Source organism: Drosophila miranda, chromosome 3, assembly GCF_003369915.1.
Source record: "Drosophila miranda strain MSH22 chromosome 3, D.miranda_PacBio2.1, whole genome shotgun sequence".
Taxonomy (NCBI): domain Eukaryota; kingdom Metazoa; phylum Arthropoda; class Insecta; order Diptera; family Drosophilidae; genus Drosophila; species Drosophila miranda.
The window spans coordinates 4,039,753-4,050,277 of NC_046676.1; positions in this window are offsets into that span (position 1 = coordinate 4,039,753).

Consider the following 10,525-nt stretch of genomic DNA (forward strand, 5'->3'; position numbering starts at 1 on the left):
AGCGATGGCCGATAAACGAGAAGCCTCACAAAGGTGCATGAGCTCACTTTGCTTGTGATTTGTTCCCGTCATCCATCATACCGATCTGCCATGACAACAGATGCATCGCGGGTTGTCTTTACGACTCCCGGGCCACCTACTCCTCACCACCTCTCGGCAGACAGACAACAGGTTCAAAAGCACGAAAGCGGCTTTGTTTTAAACAAACAGGTGCGAAACTACAATGAACATTTACCTACATGACTTACTCTAACTTATTCCAATATCACATTCCATCACAGATTTACTCGATATCACAGTCCACCAGGCAATGTGTCCGTCGCAAACTCCCTGTCCATTTTTTTGTTGAACGGCAGTGACTTACGTTCACTTGCGACATCGAATAGCGACAAAATGTTCAACTGTAATTGGTAAGTCCCTATCACATATTTTATATATCCGTTAACTGCCTCCGTCTATCCATCCCTAGCATCAATCACCCCGCGCCATTAAGGACCAGCTTTACGCTCACCTTAAGCCTGCAGCAGCGACTTCTGCCGGGACAGCTAAACTGCACTTCGCGAGCTGTCGTCTTCTCCACAACATTTATTTATTTTTTTTCATTCCCCGCATCTGCCTTTACCAGCCCGAGTGACATTTGTTGTAATACCACCCGAACCTGCGTCAGTCCAGATGCATGCGAATTCGAAAATAAATTGGGCGCCATTTGTTACACTTGGCTTGTTTCCCAGAGGGCAATGCCGGCTAGCTGTCGACCCCAGGGCTGGGTAGTTCCCCTTGCCCGCCAAATGTAGACAAAAAAGGAGACATACTACTTCTCGGGACATCAAAACTAACAACAACCTAACAACAACAAAGAAAATCATAAACAGACGGCTATCAAGTGGGTGAAGCTTGGGTGTTATCACTTCGCGCGCCCGCCCTACCTGTGACCAAACACAACGTTCATTTTGGCCACCCTCTGCTGGTACGGTAACGGCTGGCCTAATCCATGGCTTACGCCACGCGTCCTCCCTCTATTTTAAATTTAATGCATCATGCTTCAATATATATCCAAGCTTTAATAATCGTAAATTGACAATTTCATCTTTCTCATTAATAAATAGCTATACTCAAAATGATCACTAACCACTAAGAAACACCAAAACGTTCGACACAAAGGCAAACAAGGAAATAACTGCTGAAATTTCGTTCAACCAACAGGGATACCCTCACCCATACGTAATGGAATATGTGTAGATGAGTGGATCCAGTTTTACGGGAGTTAATTTAACTCGGGCCCCTACGGAGACTTAACCTACCAAGAGATCTTGTTAAGGGTCCCCGGGACATAAACAATAAACAATATTTTTCCACAAATCGCTCGACCAAATACGGTGGACTGATGGGACCCCCGCGTCACCCACTAAGGGTTAATCTTCTGGCACTGAACAGCTGATCGCAGATTTAGGTTCGTGAAAGGTGTTGGTGTTTTTACATATTTTTTTTCAATGGCCAAGATTTTACGTTAAACGGTTTAAGCTAATACTAATTACTAAATAAAGGACAACACACGGAACAAAATAACATTTAATGTGGAACGGTGTTTGGAGTGCGGATTATGTTTTTTTCTTTAAGTTCAAACGACGCGGGCGATCGCTGGCCGTGGCCGGTCAGCCCTAAATTTATATAGGTCCGTTTATACGTGTGCGCGTGTGTGTGTGTGTGAATAGGGTTTCGGGGTTTTTACTTGGTGAATGAGACCAAACGTGTGGCACGCACTGGAAGGCGATGCAACGATCGTGCGGTGTGGCTAGAATCGCCCTGGCAGCTAAATCGTCCTCTTTCACCCTCCCCCTTCACACGTCCCGCGCTACTTGGCTCACACACGCGCAACTGGAACGAACTCACTCAGGTTCACGTTGGACAGTCTTCTTCTCTGCAGTCGACTTTCTCGAACTCCAGTGTTCCTCTCCAGGAAACCTTCTGGCCCGGTTCTGGTGGCTATATTCCTTGCCGGCTGTTAGTAAAATTTTCTGCATTACAACATATTTTATCGCCCGCTTTTTCTGTACTCACTTCAAACTTTCTGTTTTAAGCACACAATTTCAAATTTCGACGTTACTCCGTCCACGCTCCACGATTTCCATAATCCAATCCACGTTTTCTAATATTTTCACTCCTATTTATCCCTTTTTCCCTTACTAATACATATAACTAATCCTATTCTCTTCCTTATATCCCCAGTAACGGCTCCAGCTCCCCCCGATGTCCCAATACACCATCGAGCCTCCCTGGACTTCCGCGTCGCCCTCAGCCCTGGCCACCTATCGTTCAGGTGGGACTGGAACACCACCACGAGTATGTCGTCAGTCCCAGGAGGGGCATGCCCACCGGATTCCGGGACACTATTGAGCACACGCCGGCGTGCCCTGCATTCTTCTTCCGCGCCCAATGTAGGCCACACCCACACCTCACTACATTCTCAGGTCTTTGGCGTGGTACACTCCTATGGGACGGCCGTTAAGGTCCTCCAGAGCATACGCGTTCTCTCCTACTGGCTTCACTACCCGGAATCGGATGAATTTGCGCGCGAGCTTGGCATTAAAGCCTTTTCCGAAGTCACTAAGGACAAAATTTCGGCGGAATACCTCTTGTCCCGGCCTCGCGTAAAACACCCGAGCTCGCTGGTTGTACCTTACCCTACTACGCTCGTATGCCTGATGTAAACTAGCGCGAATCCTCTCTTGGATGAGTTGTCGCTTGTCCTGACCCTCCAGCAGCGATATGTCATGCTCGCCGATTGACCGCAGTCGCTTTGCCAGCTTGTAGCATGACCCATGCAAATACATTTTCTGCCCGAAGACTGCAAAGAATGGTGTTACGCCTGTCGCCTCGTGAACCGAGTTCCTAATAGCAAGTTCTATCTCCGGCAGATGCACATCCCAGTCCCGGTGATCGTCTTCCAGATACGCCCGAATCGCGCTGAGTACTGTGCGATTCACGCGTTCGGCTGCGTTACTCTGCGGAGAATACACTGGCGTCCTCATATGAGTGACTCCGAATGCATCGGTCATCTCCTTAAAAGTTTTCGAGACGAACTGAGCCCCATTGTCCGAGTGAATCATCTCCGGCACTCCAAACTTGTAAAACACCTCGTGAACGAGGAATCTTACAACTTCCTTTGCTGTGGCCTTGGTCATGGTCTTTAGGAATGTGAACTTAGAGAACTGGTCAACTACAATAAATATCCACGCCTGACCGTTCTTTGACCGCGGATATTTGCCCAAAAAATCAATATAAAGTTTTTGGAACGGGCGCTCAGTGACCACTTCTTGCCCCATCCCGACCTGCATCCGATAATTCGGCGCTTTCGACTCCTTGCACACGGTGCACCGTCGGATATAATCCCGCACCTCTATCGCCATGTTCGGCCAGTAAAACTGCCTACGCGATAAGTGCAAGGTTTTCGCGATTCCTCCGTGCGCTGTCTTCTCTTCTGAATGTGCTTTGTCTATCAACGCGGCCGTCAGCGAACTCGGAACCCACAATTTCCAGACGGCGCCCTCCAGTTGATCATCCAATCGTTCAAAGCGCATGCGCTTGAATATCATGCCGTCAACAATCTGGAGATCAGGTAAGCGGTCTTGGTTCTCTGTTATTTCCTTCCTTAACTCCTGATATTCTCCAGATTCAAACTCCACCGTTTCAAAACCCAGGATACTACTCGGATCCACTTCCAGCTCTTCAATACTGCGTGACAATGTATCTGCCACTACATTGTCCGCTCCTTTCCGGTGTTCTATGCCGAAAGCGAAGGCCTGCAGTTGAAGGGACCAACGAGCTAAGCGACCATCCAGGTTCTTCATGGTCATGAGCCATTTGAGACTGGCGTGGTCAGTTATGACTGTAAACGGCATAAGCTCTACGTACGGACGGAACTTAAGGATCGCCATGAGGGCTGCCAGACACTCCTTCTCTGTCACCGAGTAGTTTTTTTGGTGGCAATTCAGTTTGGCAGAGAAAAACGCTATGGGCCTCTCGTTCTGCTCGTCATCCCTTTGGAAGAGTACGGCTCCTACTCCATAATGTGAGGCGTCGCACTGTATGTAGAAGTGCCGCTTGAAATCCGCGTGTACCAGCGAGTACAGCTTTTAGCTCCCCCATGGCTCGTTTTGCCTCCTCCGTCAATTTAAACTTTCCATTTCCCGACTTTTTCAGGGCGTCTGTGAGCGGACCGGCCATCTCAGCATAGTTTTTCATAAAGCGCCGGTACCAGCCCGCAGTTCCCAGGAAACTACGCAATTCTCGAACAGATCGCGGCTCGGGAATGCGCAAAATGGCCGACACACGATCCGGATCCATCTTCAGCGCTCCTCCTCCCACTATAAATCCCAGGTATTTAATGTTTTTATAGCAAAAATGAGATTTGCTCAGCCCTATCGTTAAATTTGCTTCTCGTAGACGCTCGGCAACCTGTCGCAGAATCTTCACGTGCGTTTGGAAGTCCTCAGCTATAATCAGCAAGTCGTCGAGATACGCATAGACGTTTGAACGCATCTCAACCGGAATCACCTTATCGACCAGTCTACATAGGCGTTGTGCGGCGTTGCAGAGGCCAAAGGGCATTATACGGAACTGGTACAGAGGCCGTCCCGGCACCGTGAACGCCGTATATGGTCGACTCTGCTCGTCCAGCTCGATTTGCCAAAAAGCGAATTTTAAGTCGACGCTGGAGATATATATCGTCTGATCGAGACGCGACAAAATCCCCGCGATGCTAGGAAGTGGGTAAGCGTCCTTGATGGTTACTTTGTTGAGCTTTCGGGCATCGAGACAGAAACGATTTTTGCCCGGCCTTCGCACCACGGTGGTACGGTTGCTCCACGGACTATCACTGTACTCGATGACTCCCAAAGCCAACATTTTGTCCACCTCACCACACACCACTTCCTGCATCGCTGGCGACAGCGGGTAATGTCGATCCTTCACAGGCTCGGCCTTCTCCACCAACTGAATTTTGTGAGTCTCTCTCGACGTCCTCCCCAGGCCTACGGCTTCGAAAGTCAGAAACTCTGCCTTCACCTGATCCAAGGCTGCCCTTTGCTCTTCTGACAACTCCCATTCTTCCTGCACTATCTCCTTCTCCGGGCCTTCCACATAGTGAGCGACTTGATCAGCCAGCACTTCTTCCACTAATCTGTGAGATGCCCCTACTGGACCTTCTCCCATCACCTCAGGAGCCAATGAGAATACCCGCCAAAAGTCTACCCCCAAGTAAATTTCCTGTTCCAAGAAAGGGCATACGAAAAACGTTAATCTTTTTACCTCTCCCTTGTATTTCACCGGTAATTCTACTCGGCCAACAATTGCGCGATCTTCCCCATTCGCTACCTTCACTATAGAAGAATATCGACGAGCCTCCACGCCCAGCTTGTCCAGGAATTCCTGACCATTACACCCTAGCATGCTGTGTGTAGCGCCTGAATCCAACAGGCCTCGCACGGACTCGCCCATTATAGAGATTTCTGCGAAAACTCTCGGGTCTTTCTTGCAACAACGCTTTACTGAAGCAATCACCTGCCGCCTCATAGCTCGCCTTTGCTTAAACCGGGATCTCGCCTTTCTCACCCGCACCGACAGTGCTCGCATACCATCCACTCGTTGTTCAGAAAATATTCTATTTCTGGTTTCTAAATAATTTCTTAAGCGCTCTTCATATGATAAGTTCCTTAACCTAGCATGCAATTTACCTCTATCTAATTCATTTTTATTGTCATTCAGCGTGACGTCGGGTGCTGCGTAGCCAGTGCAAATTGATTTGTTCCTTTTGGCTATAAAAATGATCTGATCTGATCCAGGTTCAGCAATCTGATATATATGATCATTATCTATGATTCTACGTTTTTAGTTTTCTCGTATCCTCAATATTTTGGATGCAACAGATTTTCGTCCTTTGTGGGGGCGGAAGGGGGTGGGGCGAAATTCTGAGATATACGTTTTATAGTGAGATCTAACAGAAGTGCGGATACCAAATTTGGTTACTCTAGCCTTAATAGTCTCTGAGATTTGTGGATGCCCCAGATTTTCGTCCTTTGCGGGGGCGGAAGGGGGTGTGGCGAAATTTGGACACGAAACGGTCAAGGTCCGATATCACAGAGGTGTGGATACCAAATTTGGTTGCTCTGGCTCTTATAGGTTCTGAGATCCTTGAACTCATACATGAGACAGAGCGAGAAAGAATGAAATTGTTTTCTTGATTCTGGCTATAATAATTATACGATCTGGTTGAGATTTTACACTCTAGAACATATAGTCATCCTCTACGATTCTGTGTTTTTGGCTTTATCGTATCTTTAAAAATGTGGATGCCACAGATTTTCGTCCTTTGTGGGGGCGGAAGTTGGCTTATAGTCTTTGAGCACTAGGCGCTGAAGGGGACAGACAGACGGACAGACGGACGGACGGACAGACGGACAGACAGACATGGCTCAATCGACTCGGCTATTGATGCTGATCAAGAATATATATACTTTATGGGGTCGGAAACGATTCCTTGTGGACGTTACACACATTCACTTTTACCACAAATCTAATATACCCCAATACTCATTTTGAGTATCGGGTATAAAAAGGGAAACTCCTAAACTAAGATAATATATATAAATAAAGAAATAAATACCCAAAGAAATAACTAGTAAGAATAAATAACACCACGCTTCGGACCAATAAATACTCCGATAAATAAATAAATAAATACCGATATAAATATTGCGCCAACTAGCGCCGTTAACGAGATATACATATGCAATTAAATATTTGAATAAATAAATAATAACATACATGTATATTCGATCGACACCTAAGACACTCAAACTTCAAACACATTCAACACAACACAAAACCTAACAACAAAAATTCCTAACAGTTCTTCTTCTTCTTACAAGATTCATTAAGAGGGGGACACGTGACTAGCCGGGACCAGTAACCGCTCCAGTTTCTGCGCTCCACTTGACAATCGACCTACGGATATCCTACAATTACGAACACCACCTTTGTGTGGCCTGTCATCTACTCTAGTCATCGCTCTAAGCGATGGCCGATAAACGAGAAGCCTCACAAAGGTGCATGAGCTCACTTTGCTTGTGATTTGTTCCCGTCATCCATCATACCGATCTGCCATGACAACAGATGCATCGCGGGTTGTCTTTACGACTCCCGGGCCACCTACTCCTCACCACCTCTCGGCAGACAGACAACAGGTTCAAAAGCACGAAAGCGGCTTTGTTTTAAACAAACAGGTGCGAAACTACAATGAACATTTACCTACATGACTTACTCTAACTTATTCCAATATCACATTCCATCACAGATTTACTCGATATCACAGTCCACCAGGCAATGTGTCCGTCGCAAACTCCCTGTCCATTTTTTTGTTGAACGGCAGTGACTTACGTTCACTTGCGACATCGAATAGCGACAAAATGTTCAACTGTAATTGGTAAGTCCCTATCACATATTTTATATATCCGTTAACTGCCTCCGTCTATCCATCCCTAGCATCAATCACCCCGCGCCATTAAGGACCAGCTTTACGCTCACCTTAAGCCTGCAGCAGCGACTTCTGCCGGGACAGCTAAACTGCACTTCGCGAGCTGTCGTCTTCTCCACAACATTTATTTATTTTTTTTCATTCCCCGCATCTGCCTTTACCAGCCCGAGTGACATTTGTTGTAATACCACCCGAACCTGCGTCAGTCCAGATGCATGCGAATTCGAAAATAAATTGGGCGCCATTTGTTACACTTGGCTTGTTTCCCAGAGGGCAATGCCGGCTAGCTGTCGACCCCAGGGCTGGGTAGTTCCCCTTGCCCGCCAAATGTAGACAAAAAAGGAGACATACTACTTCTCGGGACATCAAAACTAACAACAACCTAACAACAACAAAGAAAATCATAAACAGACGGCTATCAAGTGGGTGAAGCTTGGGTGTTATCACTTCGCGCGCCCGCCCTACCTGTGACCAAACACAACGTTCATTTTGGCCACCCTCTGCTGGTACGGTAACGGCTGGCCTAATCCATGGCTTACGCCACGCATCCTCCCTCTATTTTAAATTTAATGCATCATGCTTCAATATATATCCAAGCTTTAATAATCGTAAATTGACAATTTCATCTTTCTCATTAATAAATAGCTATACTCAAAATGATCACTAACCACTAAGAAACACCAAAACGTTCGACACAAAGGCAAACAAGGAAATAACTGCTGAAATTTCGTTCAACCAACAGGGATACCCTCACCCATACGTAATGGAATATGTGTAGATGAGTGGATCCAGTTTTACGGGAGTTAATTTAATTCGGGCCCCTACGGAGACTTAACCTACCAAGAGCTCTTGTTAAGGGTCCCCGGGACATAAACAATAAACAATATTTTTCCACAAATCGCTCGACCAAATACGGTGGACTGATGGGACCCCCGCGTCACCCACTAAGGGTTAATCTTCTGGCACTGAACAGCTGATCGCAGATTTAGGTTCGTGAAAGGTGTTGGTGTTTTTACATATTTTTTTTCAATGGCCAAGATTTTACGTTGAACGGTTTAAGCTAATACTAATTACTAAATAAAGGACAACACACGGAACAAAATAACATTTAATGTGGAACGGTGTTTGGAGTGCGGATTATGTTTTTTTCTTTAAGTTCAAACGACGCGGGCGATCGCTGGCCGTGGCCGGTCAGCCCTAAATTTATATAGGTCCGTTTATACGTGTGCGCGTGTGTGTGTGTGTGAATAGGGTTTCGGGGTTTTTACTTGGTGAATGAGACCAAACGTGTGGCACGCACTGGAAGGCGATGCAACGATCGTGCGGTGTGGCTAGAATCGCCCTGGCAGCTAAATCGTCCTCTTTCACCCTCCCCCTTCACACGTCCCGCGCTACTTGGCTCACACACGCGCAACTGGAACGAACTCACTCAGGTTCACGTTGGACAGTCTTCTTCTCTGCAGTCGACTTTCTCGAACTCCAGTGTTCCTCTCCAGGAAACCTTCTGGCCCGGTTCTGGTGGCTATATTCCTTGCCGGCTGTTAGTAAAATTTTCTGCATTACAACATATTTTATCGCCCGCTTTTTCTGTACTCACTTCAAACTTTCTGTTTTAAGCACACAATTTCAAATTTCGACGTTACTCCGTCCACGCTCCACGATTTCCATAATCCAATCCACGTTTTCTAATATTTTCACTCCTATTTATCCCTTTTTCCCTTACTAATACATATAACTAATCCTATTCTCTTCCTTATATCCCCAGTAACGGCTCCAGCTCCCCCCGATGTCCCAATACACCATCGAGCCTCCCTGGACTTCCGCGTCGCCCTCAGCCCTGGCCACCTATCGTTCAGGTGGGACTGGAACACCACCACGAGTATGTCGTCAGTCCCAGGAGGGGCATGCCCACCGGATTCCGGGACACTATTGAGCACACGCCGGCGTGCCCTGCATTCTTCTTCCGCGCCCAATGTAGGCCACACCCACACCTCACTACATTCTCAGGTCTTTGGCGTGGTACACTCCTATGGGACGGCCGTTAAGGTCCTCCAGAGCATACGCGTTCTCTCCTACTGGCTTCACTACCCGGAATCGGATGAATTTGCGCGCGAGCTTGGCATTAAAGCCTTTTCCGAAGTCACTAAGGACAAAATTTCGGCGGAATACCTCTTGTCCCGGCCTCGCGTAAAACACCCGAGCTCGCTGGTTGTACCTTACCCTACTACGCTCGTATGCCTGATGTAAACTAGCGCGAATCCTCTCTTGGATGAGTTGTCGCTTGTCCTGACCCTCCAGCAGCGATATGTCATGCTCGCCGATTGACCGCAGTCGCTTTGCCAGCTTGTAGCATGACCCATGCAAATACATTTTCTGCCCGAAGACTGCAAAGAATGGTGTTACGCCTGTCGCCTCGTGAACCGAGTTCCTAATAGCAAGTTCTATCTCCGGCAGATGCACATCCCAGTCCCGGTGATCGTCTTCCAGATACGCCCGAATCGCGCTGAGTACTGTGCGATTCACGCGTTCGGCTGCGTTACTCTGCGGAGAATACACTGGCGTCCTCATATGAGTGACTCCGAATGCATCGGTCATCTCCTTAAAAGTTTTCGAGACGAACTGAGCCCCATTGTCCGAGTGAATCATCTCCGGCACTCCAAACTTGTAAAACACCTCGTGAACGAGGAATCTTACAACTTCCTTTGCTGTGGCCTTGGTCATGGTCTTTAGGAATGTGAACTTAGAGAACTGGTCAACTACAATAAATATCCACGCCTGACCGTTCTTTGACCGCGGATATTTGCCCAAAAAATCAATATAAAGTTTTTGGAACGGGCGCTCAGTGACCACTTCTTGCCCCATCCCGACCTGCATCCGATAATTCGGCGCTTTCGACTCCTTGCACACGGTGCACCGTCGGATATAATCCCGCACCTCTATCGCCATGTTCGGCCAGTAAAACTGCCTACGCGATAAGTGCAAGGTTTTCGCGAT